The sequence below is a fragment of the Macaca nemestrina genome, chromosome 11 (genome assembly GCF_043159975.1).
Source record: "Macaca nemestrina isolate mMacNem1 chromosome 11, mMacNem.hap1, whole genome shotgun sequence".
Taxonomy (NCBI): domain Eukaryota; kingdom Metazoa; phylum Chordata; class Mammalia; order Primates; family Cercopithecidae; genus Macaca; species Macaca nemestrina.
The window spans coordinates 66,518,884-66,533,386 of NC_092135.1; the positions used below are offsets into that span (position 1 = coordinate 66,518,884).

Below are 14,503 nucleotides of genomic sequence, written 5' to 3' on the forward strand. Positions count from 1 at the left end.
TCTCTGACACTCCTATTTCCTCTAACCCTGTTGCCTCCTTTTTTCCCTTATAAGAACTTCTGTGATTATATTGGGTTCACCCAGAACACCGTGATAATATCGCATCTCAAAATTTTAAATTTAATCACACCAGCAAAGCCTCTTTGACCGTGTAAGGTAATGTGCTTACAGGTTCTGGAGATTAGGATGTGGATATATTGGGGCCATTACTCTGCCTGCCACATCATTTGACCACAGCTCTTTTGTCATGAGTACCTGGTGGGAATTAAAATGCCCAGTCTGCAGTTTGGAACAATTTGCAAGTCTCAATTTGGAACCCCCAAAAAACCCTCCGGAGGATTAAGAGGCGAGGCTCAAGCAATCCTCCGGCTTCAGCCTCTTCAGAGTAGCTGGGACTATAGGCAGGCGCCATCACGCACAGCTAATTTTTTTTTTTTAACATTTTTAGAGAAAGGGATCTTGCTGTGTTGCCCAGGCTGATCTGGAACTCCCTGGGATCAATTGATCCTGCTGCCTTGGCCTCCTGAGTAGCTGGGATCACAAGCAGGAGCCACCGTGCCCAGCTCCTCCAGCTCTCTCTTGATGGAGGTGTCTTCCCCTCTGCCATCCAATGTGTTTGGACCGTCTGCATCCTTAAAGCAAACAGACCTTCACTTGTACTTGCCAGATCAAGTACCCCCAGTTTTCTTGATTAATCCCATAAGTGGCAAAATGACTTAAATAAGGGGATAAAAGAGGCATCATGTACCTGCTCTCATGACCATCACTTGCCTCTTCCCAACTTTTGAGTTTCTGTGTATTTCGTTTGTTTCGTTTTCTCCCTGTTAAGGTAGTAGTCTTTCTTTGCACATAATAGAAGGTATTAGCCCATTCTCTGTCACTTGTTATAAGCCGTTTAACTGTGAAGAATTTATGGCAGGTCAGGAGATTCTGGAAATTTCTTTGTCCTTTTTTAATAGTATAAAACTTTATAAAACATCTTAACTTTTTCAAAGGTTCTAGTTCCCTTTTAGAACCTAATAAAACATTTTTCCTAGGATAATCTGTATCTCTCTCCTAAGTTTGCATAAAGTTTCTAGTGTTCCATAGGAATCCTAAACGAAGTCTCCTTTGTCTTAGTACAGTAATGCCTGTTGCCAGGCAAACTTGAACTAGCCTTAACTATGACCATGAATACCCTGTTACTCTGTTTTGTGTGACAACAAGCACCAAGAATGGTATTGCTACATTGGTTTTGGTTGTACTTTCAAATTTTACCAACTATGTGATGTTTTTGTTTTATTTAAAAACTTTCAAAATTGTTTCAGATCCTGTATCTTTGGGCTTATGTTAATATTCGTGATTATTTCATTTCATGTACAGATAACATTGTGAATACTTTCCCATTAAGAGTCAGTATGCTTTGTGAAAATACTATTATTATACTTATAAGAGTTATTTCTAAAGCAGAGTTTATAAAATTTCCCGAGTCCTTTATTATTAGTGTCTTATGTAAATTACTGGGTGCTTGCTTTGTTTGTTGAGTAACTCATTCATCAAATGAAGATACTTGTTATAATAGTTAAATTCATTCATGGCAGGTGCAGTGGTTTATGCCTGTAATCCCAGCACTTTGGGAGGCTAAGGCAAGAGGATTGCTTGAGCCCAGCAGTTTGAGACCAGCCTGTGAAACATAGGGAGACTACTGTCTCTACGAAACACAAATACATTAGCTGGGCGTGGTGGCTTGTACCTGTGGTCACAGTTACTAGGGAGACTGAGGCAGGAGGATTGGTTGAGCCTGGGAGGTTGAGGTTACAGTGAGCTGTGATCATGCCACTGTACTCCAGCCTCAATGACAGCGTGAGACCTTGTCTCAAAAAAAAATATTCATTTAAAAAATATTTACTACATGCCTGCGTGCCCCAAGCATTGTCTAGTCTCTGGGATACCTCCTTTCCACCCCAATGTGAGTCCTACTTACTCTTCAAAGCCCAACTCAAGTCATGTTATTACCATGAGCCCTTTCTACTATTCTTTCTCACGTGAATCTCTCCAGAGGTTCTTTCCTGAACCCCTGTGGAACTAATAATGAGCACTGCTAATTTTAGCCATTAGCCAGTCTTTAGAATTATTCTCTACTTGTTTCATGTATCTTAGTGTTTGTTTTCACCCCAGCTAGATTGCCTGTGTATTCAGGCTGTGTTCAGTGAATATATGGTGGTTTGCTGATTGATTCAAAGTGAATCTGAGGAATACACTTCCTTTCTTTGAGATTAAGAGAATTGCCAGTGCTGTTTTGGGGCTGTTAGGATGCAGGTGCAATAGCTTGCAGCTGACTCTCAGGTTCAGCAAGGCATCATGAAGGAAAGTGACCATTGCCCTCTATTGGAGTTTAGCCCTCTGGCTTGCAGAGACAGAAGCACCCTAACACTCAAAGCATTTCATGGTTGCTTTTTTAAAAGTTTACAGGGCCAATTTCTGTGGCTTTTACTGGGGGAAGCATTACATAAGAGGACAAGGAGCACATGTATCCTATGCATTGTTTCGGAATAATTCCACTCCCAGCTCCTGACTTGTCAGAGGGTGAGATGTTTGGGAGAATATTTTCAGTCTGAAGAAGATAATTATTTATTGTTTAGTCTGAGCTTTTAGCCCACACTTCCCTTTCATGTGGTTTTTGCTTGAGAGTTCTTGGACCAAGGTTAGATTGAATGTTGAGACACTATTGGGAGTGTAAAAATCAATGGATGAAAGAAAAGGTATAAATACCACAATTGCATTCATTCCTTTCTCTCTTTACTCTCTTTTTTTAATCCTGAATCTCCTTACATTGGATTATGTATAATACCAATTTTAATTGACTGATTTTAGTGACAGCATTAAAATGTAAACATAAATGTAAGGCTGATGGTACTTATGAAGAGTATCTCTCATTGAACATTTTCATTATAGATTCAGATATATTGCAGCAAATGAATTGTAATGGTTTGAAGTGATACCATCTTTACCTTGTCTTTATACAGACATCAAATAACATCTAATGTTTGACTCACATGAATATTACCTTATATTTGAAAAAAGTTATATTGCTGTTTACATAGTTATTTAAGATTTGTGGAGATCAAAAAGAAGAATTGTATATTTTTTTCTTTTTGGCAGACCTTTTTGTTCAATGTAAGTAGACTTAAGTGGACTTCATGTTTTCTTCCAGATGTAAAGGAAAGGTGCCCAAATTGGCAAGACATTAAAAATTATCGTTAGGCCAGGCGTGGTGGCTCACACCTGTAATTCCAGCACTTTGGGAGGCCAAGGCAGGAGGATCATGTGAGCCTGGGAGTTCAAGACCAGTCTGGGCAACAAAGCAAGACCCTATCTCAGAAAAAAAGAAAAAAAAGATAAAAATTATCATTAAGCTGCCAAAATTCAACATTTGTTTGTAAATGTTTATGCATCTGGCTAGTAGACTTGGATCCTAGTCATGAGCCACAAAGAGAAGAGGTTCTGTGGTTATAAGATGAGTGGCTTTGGTTTTGGATCTTACTGAGGGTACCAAGTTTGTTGCTGATCACAGGGTCATGTGAAATGGGACCTCAATAGGATGGAGACCAGATTATGTGTGTCGGTGGGGGGTTGGGGGAAGGGGTTGTCGTCTTCTTGGTGCAGTTTTTACTGGACTTCCAGCCTCCTTCCAGAAATTGTTCAGGGAAATGTAGATGAATAGCTTTGGCAGAACGTAACATGAGTGGGAAAATGTAACATGAAAGGAAAAGCTTATTTTCAGTATAGTGGCTTTTTTACTTGCCTTCATTCATGAAATCATTGTTTCAGGGCCCCATCCCTTTTTTTTTTTTGAGATCACTGTGTCATCCAGAATGAAGTACAGTCGTGCAATCTCGGCTCACTACAACCTCCACCTCCCTGGTTCAAGTGATTCTCCTGCCTCAGCTTCCTGAGTAGCTGGGATTATAGGTGTGTGCCACCATGCCCGGAAAATTTTTTGGTATTTTTAATAGAGACAGGGTTTCACCATGTTGGTCAGGCTGATCGTGAATGCTTGGCCTCAAGTGATCCACCCACCTTGGCCTCCCAAAGTGCTGGAATTACAGGTATGAACCACCATGCCCGGCCCCCATCCCTTTGTCGATGCACAAAAGTTAGAGTTAAGAGCAAATGCTCTTGGAGTTTGTGCAACTTTCTGTTTGCTTTAATATAAACTGAGTGCAAGAATTCTTTATTGTAGCAAACGTTCATATACTCTACCTATTCTCTCTAAAATACAATGCTCTGTTCGTGGCGTCTTTCCTGCTTCTTGAACTCCAATTGGTGAACATTGAAGTCAATATTCTGACTGATCTCTGACTCACTTTCACACTGCTATGAGTTTAGCTTTGTCGCGTCAGGCCCCTATTGACTTCAGTAGGGATGGCGCCAGGTTTGAGAGGCTGAAGAAGAGACCTGGAGCCAGTGAACAAGACATAGGTTTTTATTGGAGGGAACTTACATACAGGGACAGTCTAGTGGCGGCAGGCTTGACAGTAGAGCATTATTTATTATATAAATTGCATGCTTGTAAAAAGTATACAATTTATATAATATTTAGAGCTACTTTCTCTAACAACCTCTGCCTGGCAACCTTCACTTAATCCAAAACAAAGAGTATCTTTCCCCTGCATACCTGCATTCCATGGACAGGCCAGGGGATCAGATGTTCCACATAAATAAGTAATGAATCTGTCGGATGGCCACTCCCGGATTCCTTAGCTCAGAACTCTGAAGACACATTCAGGTGTGTCTGCCTTACAGGGTCATTCTCAGGGTATACTTAAGATGTTGCCGTCAGGTGCATCTGCCATACAAGCTTCTACTTTTTTTCAATTCCCAGATACCATAGATGGTTGAAGGTAGGATGCCCGTAGCTATAAGACACATCTCCAGTTTCCCAATGATACAAAATATTCCGGGACCACCTTGAATATGTAAAGTTTTAGAGATGAAACAATTGATATGTATATTAATAACATTAATATGTTTATTTAGATATAATGCTTTTCCTATTCACTTTCATGAAATAATTTATTCAGAGCCTGTATTTGCAGCTTTGACATCATGTCTTTGTCAGCGAAGCTACTTCAGAGTCATCTAGGACAATGTGCCAGAGTGCCTTCTCTTCCCTTCCATTTAAATTGCATGGACTTCAATGTGTTTGGAATCCATGTAAGAAGTTTTTTCTATAAATGTTAACCCAGGCCTTAGCACTCCTTCAGACATTTTTTTGTCCTTTATCTGTAGGTGTATATTGAGGATCTCCCACATGTAATTCTCTTCTGTCCTCCCTTTAAGAGGGATCTTTGAAAGGTTTGTTAACAGTGACATCTAATACAAACAGTTATGAAGTCACCACCTTAGAGATAATGACTTAAGTATTTGTTAAATTTCTTTGCTCCCTTAGAATAGCTCTTTCCATCAGCTGACCTTCTTGAGCATCTCAGACTGGCGTTGATTGAAGTTGTTTCAGATTTGAGTGTCTTCAAAGAATACTTCTTTGTTCTAAATAAAGCGCTTGAGACAGTAGTCTATAAATAAGAAACCGTAATGACTTGAATATATGACAGCCTCTTTTGGGGGGGGAAGAGAAAACATATCTTCAGTTTATACGTGGCATAGTAATTAACCAGAGGGTTTTCTTTTTTTTTTTTTTCCTTTTCCACGTCTACTGGCCACATTGTTTATTTCCTTGTTTTACATTCCTAAGTATTTTTGATGGTTAAAAAAAAATAATGGCAAGGGGCAAAAAAAATAGTGGTTTACTGGAATATGGGAAATTTAAATAGGCTAATGATTATCACATGGTACTCGTGAACCCTAAATAATTAATGTGTGGCAATCTAAGAACATAATGCCATCATAGCAAATAAAACTACAGAATTTATGAAAAAAAGGTCCCAATTCCCCAACCAGTACAGAAAGAAAATTGAATAACATAGCTTATAAGATTGTCTTCAATCTTCACTTCTGCAATATAGAACTATCCCTTAATCTTTTTTTAATCTTAATTTCTGTTTAAAGTGGCGTCACATATTGCAGTGATACAACATAGAACAATTAATATGAACATTTTCTTTTTAGAATCTCTTAAGTTTGGGAAGAGCAGGTATAGAAGAATCTTATTGGAACATGGTCACAACTAATCCACTTCTCTCGAGATCTTTACTGCCTCTCTAGCAAGAGAAACACATGTCAGAAGAGGCTCGGGAGAGGAAGCAGGCTGTGGTAATAACAGCACTTGACATTTTTCTAGCTCTGTGATTTTCAAGGAACTTTGTGAGCATTGTTTAATTCCATCTTCACAAGAACTCTGAGATGTAGACTAGGGCATTAGAGGCATACCCTACTCTTCTGCCTCCTCTGTTTTCTTTTCAACATTTAAGGAAATGTTGCTTTGAAAGGTTAAGCAAATTGACTCAGGTTACCTTGTAGAGCATGGGAAAACAGGCTACTTCTCTGGGTGGAGGAAAAATCTTGGTACAGTTGTGCTCTCTGTGGTTCTTTTCTCCCCCCAATCCTCTCAAATCCTATTTCTCACTCCTGTTCCTTCCAGGGACGTGTAAAACATAGTCATGAATGTGTTTTAGAAGTGATTGTCCTAAAAGTGCTTCAACCATGTCTTGTTTCTTTTTGAAGAAGGGCAGTAAATTCTTATCCTTTCTATATTTTTCTCTTTGCATTTTTTCTCTTGCCCAAAATAAGAATGCAGGTACACTTAACAAACAAAGGAAATATCAGTTCATTTTAAAATGAACGTTGTCAGAGTAAATTCAACTGTGAGTGCTAGGGTTTATTATCTTGTCCTGAAAGACTTCTGAATTTAAGTAGGTTAGTAATCCCTGCCTCCCACTAAATCTTTTTAGATTAGAAAACATTGTTCTCGAGAGATAACTTCAGGAAAGAGATCATTTACTGACATTCATTTGAGATCTGTGTAACGTTTATTTGAGACCTTTATGTTGGTTTTATATATGCTTCAGGTTGTATATATAGTTTGAGGACCATCTATCAACCCTTCCAGGTTATAAAGTATCTAATTTATTAAGAATATTGTCTTGAGCCTCACATGTGGACATTTAAATGTCACAAATATTTATGGAATTCTGAATATAAAGAGGAAGTAGGGCTGGTGATGTAGAGATGAGCTCTTTTCCTTCAAGGAGGTTGATACACTAGTAGTAAGCATAAGACCAGAATGGGCTTTGAAGTCAGAATCACCTGGGGGTAAAATCTGACTTCCCTTTGATAAACCTAAAAATCATTAGACTGATGATATGGTTACAGTGATACAGTGATGCTTACCTCCTTGGGTTCTTACAGCATTTGTAACTTGTATACTGAAGGCTTTAATACATCCTGGTTTTCCTCCCCCTTCCTCCTTTCCTTTCTCTCCATAAACATTATAGGTGACAGTAGTATCTGCTTAGTTATGGGTAAACTATCCAACTTATTCTGCGATAAACTACCATACTCCTCTGTCTCTCTTTTTTTTGTTTTGTTTTGTTTTGTTTTGTTTTGAGGCAGAGTCTGGCTCTGTCACCCAGGCTGGAGTGCAGTGGCGCGATCTTGGCTCACTGCAAGCTCCCTCTCCTGGGTTCATGCCATTCTGCAGCCTCAGCCTCCTGAGTAGCTGTGACTACAGGTGCCCACCATCACGCCTGGCTACTTTTTTGTATTTTTAAGTAGAGACAGGGTTTCACTGTGTTAGCCAGGATGGTCTCAATCTCCTGACCTCGTGATCTGCCCTCCATGGACTCCCAAAGTGCTGGGATCACAGGCATGAGCCACCGCCCCTGACCTACCATACTTGTCTTAAAGCAAGAAGAAAATCCCTGAAAATCTATGTCCTTGCCCCAGGCCCTTTTCATATATCCCCTCAACCTAGAAGTGTTTCTGCAGTTCAACCCCTTGGCATCTCACTCACTCTGAAACCTAAAGGCACCTTGATAATATTTACCTTGTGTGTTTTCCTGAGTTGTGGTTATTTGTATATTTATTCTATCTCATTTCTTGACTGGAGGTTCTAGACTGTAAACATTCCTTAAAGGCATCTTTCCATTTCCTATGGTATCTAATGCAATGACTTGTACTCATTAAATCTTAGGATTGAATTAAATTGATCTAATAGTGCCTTGGTAATGGTCACATGTAAGTGGTAGCCAAGTCTAGTTCCTACTTTTCTGTGGTATTGAGCAAAGTTAACCATCACCTGATTTCTATTTACCAATAAACTACAAAATATTTTCGGTGCATCTAGAAGTATTAGATCCTAACAGACTTCATGGGTTGATGTCCACTACCCTCTAGAGCCAATGCAAAATGATTACCATAGAATCCAAGGCTTCTCTATCAGTTTCCTCACACTCCCCACCTCTCAGTACTTATTACACTTCAGCCTACGCCCTGTGATTCAACCAGGCAAATTGGATAGATGTACACCCTTTCACAAAAGTAGATAAAAATATACATTGTCAGCTGACATAACAGGTGGCTTTCTTTTACCACCTAGAGTTCCATTAAAAATGTTGACACAGTCTCCCACATAAGGTCACGGCCTAATCTGGGAAACAATTTTGAACCTATCCCTATATAATTGTGACTCTCAGTACAACAGATCTGTTTCTCTCCGTGATGTTAACTTATGATTTAAATTAAACTTAATTTGCGTTTATCAATAGTATTGTATACTCATCTGCTGGTTGCTTGTGGACCTCTGCTTTCTGAAGACAAAGACCAATGATGAATTCTGATTGAACAGTTTCTAGCAGTATTGTTCTCATAGTCCAGCCATCTCATTTCATAGAGGAGAATGTTGAACATTCTCAGGTGGACGCCAGTTTCTTGGCCTTATCTTTTTTTATTTTTATTTTTATTTTTTGAGACAGTCTCGCTCTGTCGCCCAGGCTGGAGTGCAGTGGTATGATCTTGGTTCACTGCAACCGCCACCTCTCGGGTTCAAGCAATTTTTCTGCCTCAGTCTCTCAAGTACCTGGGACTACAGGCGTATGCCACCATGCCCGGCTAATTTTTGTATTTTTAGTAGAGATAGGGTTTCGCCATGTTGGCCATGTTGTTCTTGAACTCCTGACCTCAGGTGATCCGCCCACCCCAGCCTCCCATAGTGCTGAGATTACAGGCATGAGCCACCTCGCTCAGCCCTCTTGGCCTTATCTTGATACCCTTAAAAAACAAATTTTATTCATAGATCTTATATTTGCATGCAATGTTGAGCTTGAAAATACAGAAGTAGAATATTTTTAAATGACTTCTAGAAAAGGAAGCACAGATGAAGTAAAATTTACTGCCGTTTGAAACCACAAAAATCATAATAAACACCTTAAATGAAACGCCAAGTCAATAAAGTTAATTTAGACAGGGTTCTGAGAGGCAGTCACTGTGGTATACACATATTTCAGCAGTAACAGAAGAAGTGGGGGTTGCAGATAGCAAGTGTATTACACAGTATAAGCATTGGCCGATTCTTTTTTCTGTTTCTCTCATTTAGAAAATATAAGGGAATTGATTTTCAGTATTTTTTTCAGATCAAGTGATATTAAAAATCAGTTTAGCCAAAATTAAGAAACATAGAAGTATTTAAAAAATATATCTGAGTACAACTAAGATAAAGATACATGAATTATTTGCCTGGTATAAGACTTTCTCTATAATTTTAGTGCTTTTGCTAAATGTATAAGTACTTAAATGATGTTGGCCCATTGATAGAAGCCATAGCTTTAATTTGATCCAAGTCTTTATAGGCTTAATAAATTTTAAAAAATCACCCAGATCTACCTACCTATGTGGATAGACTTTTTACAAAGGAACATGTAGTTAAATAACATTTTTGATCACCCAGAATTATGCAGTATTAGTATTCAGAGAGTTAAATTAGTAATGTAGATATGTAGTTTACTCCCAGGGAAAGAGAAGAATAATAAGTATCTATGCATGCAGAGTGGTCAGTGGGTATAAATGAACTTGAATTCATTAACCTCATGATTTGACATCAAAAATGGAAAAATCTGATCAAGTGAAGTTCAGGGTGGTGGTTATTTGTGTGTGCATAAAGGAATGGGGTTTGGGGTTTGACCTGGGTAGCCACTCTTTGGTTCTTGGACAGTATTTTATTCCCAGCCCCAGCCTCTCAGTCCTGAACAGGTCACCATTCAAAAATACAGGTTCCTGTAGTGCCATCATTTCAGGAAAATTCTTTGGGGGCACTGATGAGTCTCCAAACCAGCATGAAACATGTTGCAGCTAATTTATTCCGTGAACTTAACATTTTGTGAAATGTATACATTATCTACCTCTACATAGTTCAATTCATCCCGTCCTCCACTTGAGCATCCCCATGTAGTGAGCCTGTAACAATGATCTTCCATTCTATAGAAGGAGAAACAGAAGCTCAGAGTTCTTGATTTCTTTATTACTCAGTTGCTGCTCCTTGGGTTTGCCCTTTAAATGTCAGGTGATGTTTGTAGCAACGTGATATTTTTACTGAGTATCTCATTTTGAAAAAAGAGAAGTAGTATGTGCCCCAAGGCCTCATTGGGAATGGGAAGAAATGGGGCTCTCCTTTCATATTCAAACATTTCCCTTTCCAGCAGCCCCATGGAATCACCCTGAGTGACTTGGATGGCTACTTGTGTAGTGAGGGAGGTACATGAGGGATCTGAAAGAGCTGCCAAATAACCCAATGAATATTTGCAGCCTTTATGGGAAATAACTACAGAGAATGAATATCAATCGATATGTAGATAGATGAACATCTGGGCATTGATTCTGAAACAATTGAAAAATCAAAGGATGATTTAGCTTAATAGTGCCTTGATTTTACAAGAGATTTTAATGTTCATGATTAAACTGGCTGTACCGGATTTTACCGAAGCCCATTTATTGTGCATTGGCTGTAGCCTTCCCAGCAGGCATTCCAATGCTCTTGTAACATCTTTCAGATGCGGCTACAGGTGTAGCTCAGCCTCCTGGAAGGTCCTGTTCTCTCACAGCTGCCAATGGGAGACCTGATTGTAATTATAGCTTCCATGATGGAATGTCTTTAAAACCTAAATCTAGGCTACAGTTGTTGGCCTAATGCCTGAAGAACCGTGGCTGTTAGGAGCTTGAAGAGTCTGATGAGGAGCCCCTTAGTCCTAAAGCCACGTTTGTGTAAGAAATGGAGTTAGGCAGTTGAGCGTAGTTTGTGGGCTGATTATGTTCTCTCGAGTCCGTAGTCTATATCCATGTCTATCTCTAGCTCTGAATCTCTGCATCTTATTGACCTAGAGCCTGAGATCAGTAGTGAAACAATAAAAATTTTTGGTTTACTTCTGCAGTGGAATTATGGAGAACTGTTATTAGATATGATTTGATATTAAAATGAAAACGCGTTAGAAGTAAAAATGTGTTTGAGGGAGTAATTCTCAATCTGTCAGAGAAGACGAAACAAAGATTTAAATATTTTTACATTCCTTGGAGCCATCCTTAATTAAGATATACTTGATTTTAGTCCTTTTCCCTTAACCCTATTTCCTGGCTGACTTGAAAATTATAAGCAATTTCCGCTGTAGGTTTTGGCTACTTGAAAGGTTATGCTTTTCAAAAACACAACTTTTGCAAGGGTTTAATTCCACATTGCCACAGGAAAGTGTGTTCAAAAATATTTGTAGGGTGGGGTATGTGTGTGACAGAGACAGATTGAAGTTGAGCAGTTGTATACATGTGTGTGTTTGAAGTGTGTGTAGGTCAGGGGTTGGTAAACCAGGGTCAGTCGACCACATCTGGCCTGCTGCCAGTTTTTGTATGACTTGTGAAATAAGAAGGGCGATGTGGTTTGGATCTATGTCCCCAGCCACATCTCATGTTGAAATGCAATTCTCAATGCTGGAGGTGGGGCCTGGAGAGGTGACTGAATCCTGGGGACAGTTTCTTATGGTTTAACATCATCCCTCCTTGGTACCTCATTGCAACATTGAGTTCTCATGAGATCTGGTTGTTCCCTTTTCTCTCTCTTGCTCCTGCTTTGGCCATGTAAGATGTGCCTGCTTCCCCTTTGCCTTCTGCCCTGATAGTATGTTTTTTGAGGTCTCCCCAGAAGCAGCAGCCACTGTGCTTCCTGTACAGCCTGTAGAACCATGAGTCAATTAAACCTCTTTTCTTTATAAATTACTCAGTCTCAGGTATTTCTTTATAGCAATGTGAGAACAGACTAATACAGAAAATTGGTACTGAGAGTGGGGTATTGATATAAAAATTACCTGAAAATGCGGAAGCAGCTTTGGAATTGGGTAATGGGCTTCTCAGAAGAAGCCCTCCAAACTGTTCCAATGTCTGCCCATTACCCAGTTCAACAAGCCACAGGAAGAAGAGGGAAAGTTTGGAACTTCCTAGAGTTTTGTTGAATGGTTGTGATCGAAATGCTGATAGTGATATGGACAGAGATGGTCAAACTGATGAGGTCTCAGATGGATATGAGGAACTTATTGGGAACTGGAGCAAAGATCACTTTCGTTATGCTTTAGCAAAGAACTTTGAGGCATTGTGACCCTGCCCTAGGCATCTGTGGAACTTTGAACTTGAGAATGATGATTTAGAGTATGTGGTGGAAGAAATTTCTAAGCAGCAAAACATTCAAGATGTAGCCTGGCTGCTTCTAACATCCTATGCTCATATTGTGTGAGCAAAGAAATGATATCCAACTGGAACTTACATAATATTATTTAAAAGGGAAGCAGAGGATAAAAGTTTGGAAAATTTGCAGCCTGGCCATGTGGTAGAAAAGAAAAGCCTGTATTCAGGGAAGGGATTCAAGCAAGCTGCAGAAATTTGCATAGATGAAGAGGAGCCAAGTGCTAACAGCCAAGACAATGGGGAGAAGGCCTCAAAGGCATTCATAGCACCCCCTCCCATCACAGACCAAGAGTCCTAGGAGGGAAGAATGGTCTCCTGGGCTAGGCCCAGGACCCTGCTGCCCTGCCTTGGGACACTGCTCGCTGCATCCCAGCTGCTCCAACTCCAGCCATGGCTCAAAGGGACCCAGGTACAGCTTGAGATGCTGCTTCAGGACTGCCAGTCATAAGCCTTGGTGGCTTCCTCATGGTGTTAAGCCTGCAGGTGCACAGAGTGTACGAATTGAGGCTTGGAGCCTCCACCTAGATTTCAGAGGATGTAAGGAAAAGCCTGGAAGTCCAGGCAGAAGCCTGCTGCAGGGACAGAGCCCTCATGGAGAACCTGTACTAGGGCAGTGCAGAGGGGAAATGTAGAGTTAGAGCCCCCACACAGAGTCCCACTGGGGCACTGCCTAGCATTGCTGAGAAGAGGGCCACTGTCCTCCAGACCCCAAAATGGTAGATCCACCAGCAGCTTGGACCCTGCACCTGGAAAAGCTGCAGGTGCTCATTGCTGGCCCTTGAGAGCAACTATGGGAACTGAGCCCTGCAAAGCCACAGGGGTGGAGCTGTCCAAGGAAGGCCTGGGGAACCACCTTCTTGCACCAGTGTGCCCTGGATGTGAGACATGAAGTCAAAGGAGATTATTTCGGAGCTTTAAGATTTAGTGACTGCCCTGCTGGGTTTCAGACTTGCATGGGGCCTGTAGCCCCTTTCTTTTGGCTAATTTCTCCCTTTTGGAATGAGAGTATTTATCCAATGCCTATACCCCCATTGTATCTTAGAAGTAACTAACTTATTGTTGTTGTTGTTGTTGGTTTTAAATATGGAATGGTTCAAGAATTTGTGTCTCATCCTTGTGCCGGGGCCATGCTAATGTTCTTTGGATCCTCCTGTTTTAGTGTATGTGCTGCCAAAGTGAGCACACTAAGTTGTTTTTTATTTTACAGGCTCATAGGGAGAAGGAACTAGGCTTGTCTCAGATGAGACTTTGTACTGTGGTCTTGAGTTAATGATGGAATGAATTAAGACTTTGAGGGACTGTTGGGAAGGTATGATTTTATTTTGAAATGTGAGGAAAACATGAGATTTGGGAGGGGGCCAGGGGCAAATTGATATGGTTTAGATCTGCGTACCCACCCAAATCTCATACTGATATGTAATCCCCATGCTGGAGGTGGGACATGGTGGAATGATTGGAAAATCATGAGGTTTGTTTCTCTTGGTTTAATATCATGCCCCTTGGTGCTGTCATCATGATAGTGAGTTCTCATGAGATCTGGTTGTTTAAAAGTGTGTGGCACCTTCCCTGTCTCTCTCTTGCTCCTCCTCTGGCCATGTAAGACGTGCCTGCATCCCCTTTGCCTTCTGGCATGATTGTAAGTTTCCTGAGGCCTCTCTAGAAGCAGATGCTGCTGTGGTTCCTGTACAGCCTGTAGAACCATGAGCCAATTAAACCTCTTCTCTTTATAAATTACCCAGCCTCAGTCATTTCTTGAATAGCAATGCAAGAATGGACTAATACAAAGGGTTTTTACATTTTTAAATGGTTATATTTTACATTTTAAATGGTTTTTACATTTTTAAATGGT

The 14,503-nt window shown here is 40.3% G+C and overlaps 1 protein-coding gene and 1 non-coding gene across 5 annotated transcripts in view; one reads left to right on the forward strand and one right to left on the reverse strand.

Moving 5' to 3' along the window:
• The window catches only part of LOC105483289 (ceramide synthase 6), a 321,163-nt gene that overhangs the window by 141,909 nt on the left and 164,751 nt on the right, over positions 1–14,503 (forward strand). The gene's annotated exons all lie outside the window — the stretch shown is intronic.
• Positions 13,732–13,837, reverse strand: LOC112426974 (U6 spliceosomal RNA). Its single transcript, XR_003018381.2, has one exon. It is a non-coding gene; the product is annotated as a U6 spliceosomal RNA (small nuclear RNA).